The sequence below is a fragment of the Haliotis rubra genome, unplaced genomic scaffold (assembly GCF_003918875.1).
Source record: "Haliotis rubra isolate DU_JTF1 unplaced genomic scaffold, ASM391887v1 Scf96, whole genome shotgun sequence".
NCBI lineage: Eukaryota > Metazoa > Mollusca > Gastropoda > Lepetellida > Haliotidae > Haliotis > Haliotis rubra.
This window is the reverse complement of record NW_025767701.1, coordinates 2,037,151-2,046,134: the sequence shown is the minus strand read 5'-3', so window position 1 is coordinate 2,046,134 and position 8,984 is coordinate 2,037,151. Positions and strand designations below refer to the sequence as shown.

At 39.9% G+C, this 8,984-nt stretch overlaps 1 long non-coding RNA gene across 1 annotated transcript; it reads left to right on the top strand.

Moving 5' to 3' along the window:
* The first annotated feature begins 3,042 nt into the window (after positions 1-3,042).
* On the top strand, positions 3,043-6,024 carry LOC124265073. The gene is made up of 2 exons (XR_006895337.1): positions 3,043-3,219; positions 3,754-6,024. It is a non-coding gene; the product is annotated as an uncharacterized LOC124265073 (long non-coding RNA).
* Positions 6,025-8,984: the final 2,960 nt, after the last annotated feature.

Sequence of the window (8,984 nt, the reverse complement as noted above, 5' to 3'; positions counted from 1 at the left end):
TTACAGTTGACTCATAAGCTTTAAGTGGCCTTCACACGGTAAACTAAAGTTTGACAACACCAATTTCAGAGTTGTCAAACTGTTGTCGAGAGAAATAGGATCGGTCTCTATTCTTGCCAAATTTTCCATCAAACTTTCGGTGTTGTCAAACTCGAGTTTGGCATGTGAAGTGTTGTAAAAATCATGTTGTTCAGAAACATATAATCGTAGTCAACAAAATTGTCACGTGACCGCACCAATAGAAACATGGCGTTCAAATGACACGGAAGTTTGGCAACATGTGTTTGACAACTTATATAATTTTAACAACATGTGTTGTCAAACTTAAGTTTGCCGTGTGAAGGCCGCTTTACGCTCTGGACACAAGCCCTTCAATGCTGGAGTTCCATCTGCAGAGTGTCGTAATCTCGTAATATCACATTATGGTCCAATATTAACTGTTTACCGTTTCTGTATCGACTTTACGTGGCTATGTGTTTTTCTTTCATAGCCAGAACTTATACATCGTTTTACGCATTGTGTTGCAACGTTTACATTGCGGCATTGTTCTGGACAATCTGTTGGCCAGATTTGTTTGCAGACAGAGATTTACATCTCCTTTAATACTACTAACCTCACCACTGTCAATGTATCAAAATATTTCATGGTATGCAAAGATGTGTATACAAGGTCAGATGACCTTTGCTGAAGGGCATTGACCTTCAGATCTTCAGTGCTTGTAAGGGCTGTTGTGTGAGTGATAGTGTGATAGCCTATTAAAATTGCTTCTAGTATTGGTGTGGAGACTGTATATGTGATATGCTGTTTTACCATTATGTAATACGCTTGGACATCTTCAACCACCAACACTCTGTGACTTTTGCCTGTATGCTGAAACCCAAATCAAGGGACTGGTCATTTGTCACTGGGGCCTAGTCAGGGAAAGGGGGAAATCGCAAAAACATGTGACAGTCCCCATCAGGGGGTAATAAAAATAATGCCTGTACGGTACATTTATAATGTACACGCTTATAATGAACTGACGAACCACTTGCTGTATATTTTAGTTGAAATGCGTATAACGAACTACTGTTATAACGAACTAAAACTAGTAGTCCCGTTGAGTTTGTTATGACCCTTGCTAACTGTGTTTAGGGAGGGCTATTACATGTATGGATATTTTACAAAAAAGTATAGAGTGCTTTTAAGGGCTAGGGTGTGTGTCATGCAATTAGACCAAGGGGGATAACTTTTATACCTGTAACAAATAAATGGTAGCTGTAAAGTGAAGGCTCTGTTGGTAATGGGCCATATGTTAATGCCCTTGTTTAACCTTAGATCTTCTGGATAAAGTTTGGGTAATCAGACACAACAGTTTTAAGCAGACACTGCTTGTTTTTAGTTAATTCAGCACTGTTTTAGCAGCTGGCCATAGTTCTGATCCCATGTGGGGCGGAAGGTAGTCTAGTGGCTAAAGCATTTGCTCGTCACACCGAATACCTGGGTTTGACCCCCCACATAGGTACAGTGCGTGAAACCCATTCCTGGTGACCCCAGCCGTGCTATTGTTGAAATATTGCTAATATGGCGTAAAATCATACTCACTCACTCACTCTGATCCCATATTTCCCTTACTCTTGGTTTGCCAGCACCAAGCTACGTCCAGGATTCAAAACTTACTCCATCATCGACCTTAATCAGTCAGAAATGATATTGAATTAAACAGTTTATGAATTAAGGACATAAATTCAGACTTATGAGCAAACAAAGTGAAATTTTACCCCCTGGGTGTACACTATGTGTTGGGAAGCCATCGTTCAGGTGTAAGCTTGTTAGTTTGAAGACCCAGGTTAAGTTTACCACATGCTTACAAACTGTGAAGGCAATCGTTCATATGCCCCTGCTGTCATACGGATATAACTCATAACAGTCTGTAAGGGGTAGATACGAAGAATACTATCCTACTTTATGTCTGTTCCCTAACTTTTTATTCTCAGTATATATGTGTGTGAGTGTTTCCTGGAGGGTTGGTTCAAGTTATGTGTTGTAGTGACGTGTGTCCCAAGTGTGTCACATTAGCACGTCACAAGGTGTGTCTGTGTACAGGATCAACTGAGCTGGAGTTGTTGTGTTCATAGTCACAGAATTCATGAATGTAGAGCTGTCATGTCGATAGTCACAGCTTAGATGACTGTACAGTTTGGTCACATATAATTATCTGGTTCCCTTTCCACCAGTCTATCTTAGCTCCAGGACGATCTTGGATTCATTTTTATGGAGTAACAACAGACATGTCACAAAGACTATATAGTAACTTCCATTTTATAACATAGAGCTACGATATTTTTTGCACTGATAATGTTCTCACTCCAATGCTGTAATATTAACTTACAACTATCTTATGATTGTTACTTTAATATGTACATCATTGTTACTTAAATATACACTTCTGGCAGTGCTATGATAGATACTTTAAGAGTGACATCGTTGTAACTTACAATAAACTTATTTGTTGTTTTGTTTGTTGTTTAACGCCGCACTCAGCGATATTCCAGCTATTAATAATCTCATGATAGTTACTTAAAGACTTACGTTGTTGTAACTTAAATTTAAACTTACATCATCGGAACATAAATGTAGACTTCTGACAGTCTTCTGATTGTTACTTTAAGACTTACATTGTCGTGACTTAAGTATAGACTTCTGGCAGTCTTTTGATTGTTACTTTAAGACTTACATTGTCGTGACTTAAGTATAGGCTTCTGACAGTCTTTTGATTGTTACTTTAAGACTTACATTGTCGTGACTTAAGTATAGGCTTCTGACAGTCTTTTGATTGTTACTTTAAGACTTACATTGTCGTGACTTAAGTATAGACTTCTGACAGTCTTTTGATTGTTACTTTAAGACTTACATTGTCGTGACTTAAGTATAGACTTCTGACAGTCTTTTGATTGTTACTTTAAGACTTACATTGTCGTGACTTAAGTATAGACTTCTGACAGTCTTTGATTGTTACTTTAAGACTTACATTGTCATTGACTTAAGTATAGACTTCTGACAGTCTTTTGATTGTTACTTTAAGACTTACATTGTCGTGACTTAAGTATAGACTTCTGACAGTCTTTTGATTGTTACTTTAAGACTTACATTGTCGTGACTTAAGTATAGACTTCTGGCAGTCTTATGATTGTTACTTTAAGACTTACATTGTCGTGACTTAAGTATAGACTTCTGGCAGTCTTTTGATTGTTACTTTAAGACTTACATTGTGCGTTGACTTAAGTATAGACTTCTGGCAGTCTTTTGATTGTTACTTTAAGACTTACATTGTCGTGACTTAAGTATAGACTTCTGGCAGTCTTTTGATTGTTACTTTAAGACTTACATTGTCGTGACTTAAGTATAGACTTCTGACAGTCTTTTGATTGTTACTTTAAGACTTACATTGTCGTGACTTAAGTATAGGCTTCTGACAGTCTTATAATTGTTACTTTCAGAGTTACATTGTCGTGACTTAAGTATAGAATTCTGACAGACTTTTGATTGTTACTTTAAGACTTACATTGTCGTGACTTAAGTATAGGCTTCTGACAGTCTTTTGATTGTTACTTTCAGAGTTACATTGTTGTGACTAAAGTATAGACTTCTGACAGTCTTATAATTGTTACTTTCAGAGTTACATTGCCGTGACTAAAGTATAGACTTCTGACAGTCTTATAATTGTTACTTTCAGAGTTACATTGTCGTGACTAAAGTATAGACTTCTGACAGTCTTATGATCATTACTCTAAGACTTACATTATCCTAACTTTAATAGTTTAATACAGACTTATGACAATGGTAGCCCTAAAATAATCGTTAGTCTGATACTTTTAAAGAGACTAAGGCCATTGTAACCTCAGTCCTTTTATACTGATTTAAGACATCGTAACCTAAATACTTTACTTCAGACATGACAGTCCTGGTGCCGAGATATTTTTGGTGGAATGGGTCCGGGGCGCTTTACCTGAAGAACATTACTAATGTTAATGGGGATTTAGTCATGTTACCATGGTTACAAGAAGGTACATCTCCGACTGTCAGTCATAGTTCTAGTCTCAAGTCACCCTCTGCACTGCAGACAAGGATAAGCATTGGGGTGTGTTCCGCACTGACTTGACCAATCGCTCGGTGGTTTAGTTAACTGGTATGAAGTCTGTAATTGGCTCCGAGTTGAGCATCTTGTATTGTATACATTATATATCATGTGTGGTTTTCAATATTCACAGTCATCCTTTTTGTAGTATCAAGTTTTTTGTGTGTTTTTGTATTATTTCCATCATCCACTGATGTCAGGTTACCATGGTTACCATGTAGATGTGATTATACCATGATCAGTTGAGTGGAAAGCATTGTGTACATTCAGCTGTGTAAAGGATTTAGTAACTGCTGTAAAATATGTTAGCATGGTTGCTTTTCAGGTCAGGAAAATATTGTTGGTAACCTGACTTCAGTATGATACAGTTTTACTTTCAACTAGTCTTGTTGCGATATTACACTCACAGTCATCAGGCGGATGTCACGTCTTCCACTAATGTACTGCTAACACTTTGTAACATTCATGCATGTGTCCCTTATCCCACAATGCTAAGACAAAACGCCAACATTTGCAAAACCTTTTCTGTAAAAATGAATGACAATGAAATAAGTATTTCAGCTGTGTCATTTATGAATGCTTACAGTCGTGGTAGAATCTCGAATATCAGAGTCATCTTTCAGCATCTACGTCTCACGACCTTAACTCTTATGTTTTTACTGTCTTAATGTGTAGGATTCAACCTGCATCGATGTAACATACTTTGAGCTTATGATCTTATTGCCCCTCCCTGCCAAGCCACTGAATTCACAAACCGATAACAACTTCCACCTATAGGGTGGAAATGCGCCTAAATTAACAACCCGATACTTGACTACATATTACTGGATCCTACCCAGGTATGTACTGTAGGTGTTTTAATTTGGGTACAAATGTCAGATTGAGAATTATTTTACCAAGGCCCTGCCTTAAGCTATTCAGACACATGCGTGAACAATTTGACTGAAAACTTTATCTTCAGTCAACATGAAAGTCAGAAGGAAGGTATTGTTACTATGGAGTTTAACAATATATTGCAGGTCATGTGACTAACCTGGGACCATGTCACGTGACTTACTCCCGACTCACACGAACTGAGTACCCGATTCGTCTGTCCCAGCCCCGTTCCATACTCCACAGTGTTCATAGCTAAGGCCAGACCAGTTTTATTTCTTGTTTTACGGATCCGCCAGTCATATTTTTTCAAGAATAAGAAAAAAATTTTTAATAATTTTCCCTGCTCAAAAAATAGAATCCTCGTGTTTTTATTGGACAAAAATGTAACCTTACACAAAAAAAAATTTTGATTGTTTTTTGCCCCATACAAACTTCACAAATTGCCCAAAATAAAATACTTTTAGTATTTAAAAGGAAAATTATTTTGACTAGTGATGTTTATTTTTTTCCCTCCTGCCTTTTGGTTTTCTGAGGACAAAAATCCGTAAAACAAGAAATAAAAATGGTCTGGCCTAAATAATGTTCCGACAAACTGATCTAATATTTCCACATTTTGATGCACTTGATATTAGTTGTGTAGACAACTCATTGCTGATCAAAGCATTTCTTACCCTGAACTCCCAAATAATTCATTAATTCTGAAAAGTTTAAGCAAAAAAATATGTTATTTTTGCCACAGGTAACAGGAACCTTACTCTGTTTACCTCATACAAGTTTCCTGACAACTACTTCAGTGCCACCAGTTCACTACTACTGTGTGGAGAGCGATGATTGTAGTGTTTTGTTGTTGTGCATCTGTCTGTTCATTCGTTCCCTCCACAGTTCTTCAATTCCAGCATTTATTTTATCTTTTTTAGCAGATGTTTCATTTGAAGGTTTTAACTGTGATATTTTTGTACAAACTGTAACATTTTAACTTGCTCACGACATGGTTGTAATGTATGGCAATTAAAATTGTCTATCTTCAACAATGTGTGTTTTGTTTTGATCTGGAAAATATTCATTCCTCACTCAGTTTATGTTCAACAGAATCAAGCTATGTTCTGGAAAATTGCTTACTGTGAGAGTTAGGTCGGAGGTGTGATGTCGACCATAGCTATAGTCCGTTTGGCTCAAAAGCGGACCGATGAATTGCAATCCAACTCGAAAACTAATAAACATAAAATACTCAATGAAAAGCTGATCATATTCAAAACATTATACCCACTCTGTGAGGTTTTTGCAGAATTTTTGTTTAACAATCTATCATTAAAATATTGACACAGTTCACTATTTGTTACGAGGGAGAAATGCAGAGAAAGGGACAGCCATCATTACCTGTATCCTTGTCCCCTATTTCCTAGGCTCACTATGCAGGTGCCCCCTGGAAAAAATGTGTATTTTTTAAGGTGATGTCAAGCATAGCCACTGTTGAAGCCATGATGACCGACTAGGCCCCAATGAACCACTTATCACCTCCTTCCTCCATTACCTGTGCCCCTGACCGCCTCCGTGGTGTAGTGGTTAGAGTGTCCGCCCGGAGAGCGGTAGGTCGTGGGTTCGATCCCCGACCGTGTCATACCAAAAGACGTTAAAATATGGTACTTGTTGGTCCCTGCCTGGCGCTCGGCATTAATGGGTACAACAAGGACTGGTCGGCTCAGAGTCAGTATAATGTGTCTGAGTGGGGTATCCATGCTTCACTGCGGCATGGTATCTCAGTGAGCTAGCACTATAAAACCAGCTTAAGTCTGGGCTAGTACAAGCAGCCGCACATACACACGCATGCACGTCATCATATGAGCGAAATATTCTCAAGCACGACGTAAAACCCAATTTCAGCTCACCTGTGCCCCTATTTCAAATGACCCATGGTCCCCATAACTTCACACACTATTCTCTAATTACCTGTGGCCCTTGTCCACCCTTGAGTTCTGCCCGTTCCCCCATTATGTGCCCCTTTTCTTATAACTTGTTCCTGCATTACCCTGTTCCTCATCACTTGTGCCCCAGTGGTGACTTAAACCATAGAGATAATGACAAATCTTGTTATAATGTTTTACCCAACATGCTGATTCTCAGCAAAAATTGCAATATAATTATATCTTTCAGAAGGTACATTGCCAATAATTATGTGCTATCTCTCAACAACGTCTCTTCTGACCTCAACCTGGACCTCTCAGTAACAGTGTCTTTCTAATTAAAGACTTGTCACCTGACTATATCTCATCAAGTGACCCCTGTGTAGACCTGAACTTGGCTATACAGAAACCTATCCACACATCCATCTGTAGACCTGAACGGGAGTCAGTATAATGTGTCTGAGTGGGGTATTCATGCTTCACTGCGGCATGGTATCTCAGTGAGCTAGCACTATAGAACCAGTTTCAGTCTGGGCTAGTACAAGCAGCTGCACATACACATACACACGCATGCACGTCGTCATATTAGCGAAATATTCTCAAGCATGATGTTAAACCCAATTTCACCTCACCTCACCTCCCTCTGTAGACCTGAACCTGACTATACAGGTGCCTCTGTAGACCTGAACCTGACTAAACAGACTCCTCTCCACACATGACCCTCTGTAGACCTGAACCTGACTATACAGACACCTCTCCACACACGTACCTCTGTAGACCTGAACCTGACTATACAGACACCTCTCCACACATGTCCTTCTGTAGACCTGAACCTGACTATACAGACACCTCTCCACACACGTCCCACTGTAGATCTGAACCTGACTACATAGACACCTCTCCACACGTGTCCCTCTGTTGACCTGAACCTAACAATATAGACACCTCTCCACACGTGTCCCTCTGTAGACCTGAACCTGACTAAACAGACACCTCTCCACACACATACCTCTGTCGACCTGAACCTGACTATACAGACACTACTCCACACATGTCCCTCTGTAGACCTGAACTTGACTATACAGACACCACTCCACACATGTCCCTCTGTAGACCTGAACCTGACTATACAGACACTACTCCACACATGTCCCTCTGTAGACCTGAACCTGGCTATACAGACACCTCTCCACACATGTCCCTCTGTAGACCTGAACCTGACTATACAGACACCTCTCCACACATGTCCCTGTGTAGACTTGTACCTGGCTATACAGACACCTCTCCACACATGTCCCTCTGTAGACCTGAACCTGGCTATACAGACACCTCTCCACACATGTCCTCTGTAGACTTGTACCTGGCTATACAGACACCTCTCCACACATGTCCTCTGTAGACCTCAACCTGGCTATACAGACACCTCTCCACACATGTCCCTCTGTAGACCTGTACCTGGCTATACAGACACCTCTCCACACATGTCCCTCTGTAGACCTGAACCTGACTATACAGACACTTCTCCACACACGTCCCTCTGTAGACCTGAACCTGACTATACAGACACCTCTCCACACATGTCCACACATGTCCCTCTGTAGACCTGAACCTGACTATACAGACACTCTCCCTCTGTAGACTTGTACCTGGCTACAGACACCTCTGTAGACCTGAACCTGACTATGCAGACACTACTCCACACATGTCCCTCTGTAGACTTGTACCTGGCTATACAGACACCTCTCAACACGTCCCTCTGTAGACCTGAACCTGACTATACAGACACCTCTCCACACACGTCCCTCTGTAGACTTGTACCTGACTATACAGACACTACTCCACACATGTCCCTCTGTAGACCTGAACCTGACTATACAGACACCTCTCCACACACGTCCCTCTGTAGACCTGAACCTGGCTATACAGACACTTCTCCACACATGTCCCTCTGTAGACCTGAACTTGGCTATAATCCTGTAATTTGATTTATTTCTAATGAACAATAAACATGCACAATACTTGGTATTACAGTGTTTTCTTTATTTCCACCCCTGATATTCCTTTTGTCCTATGAGTTTACTTTATATTAA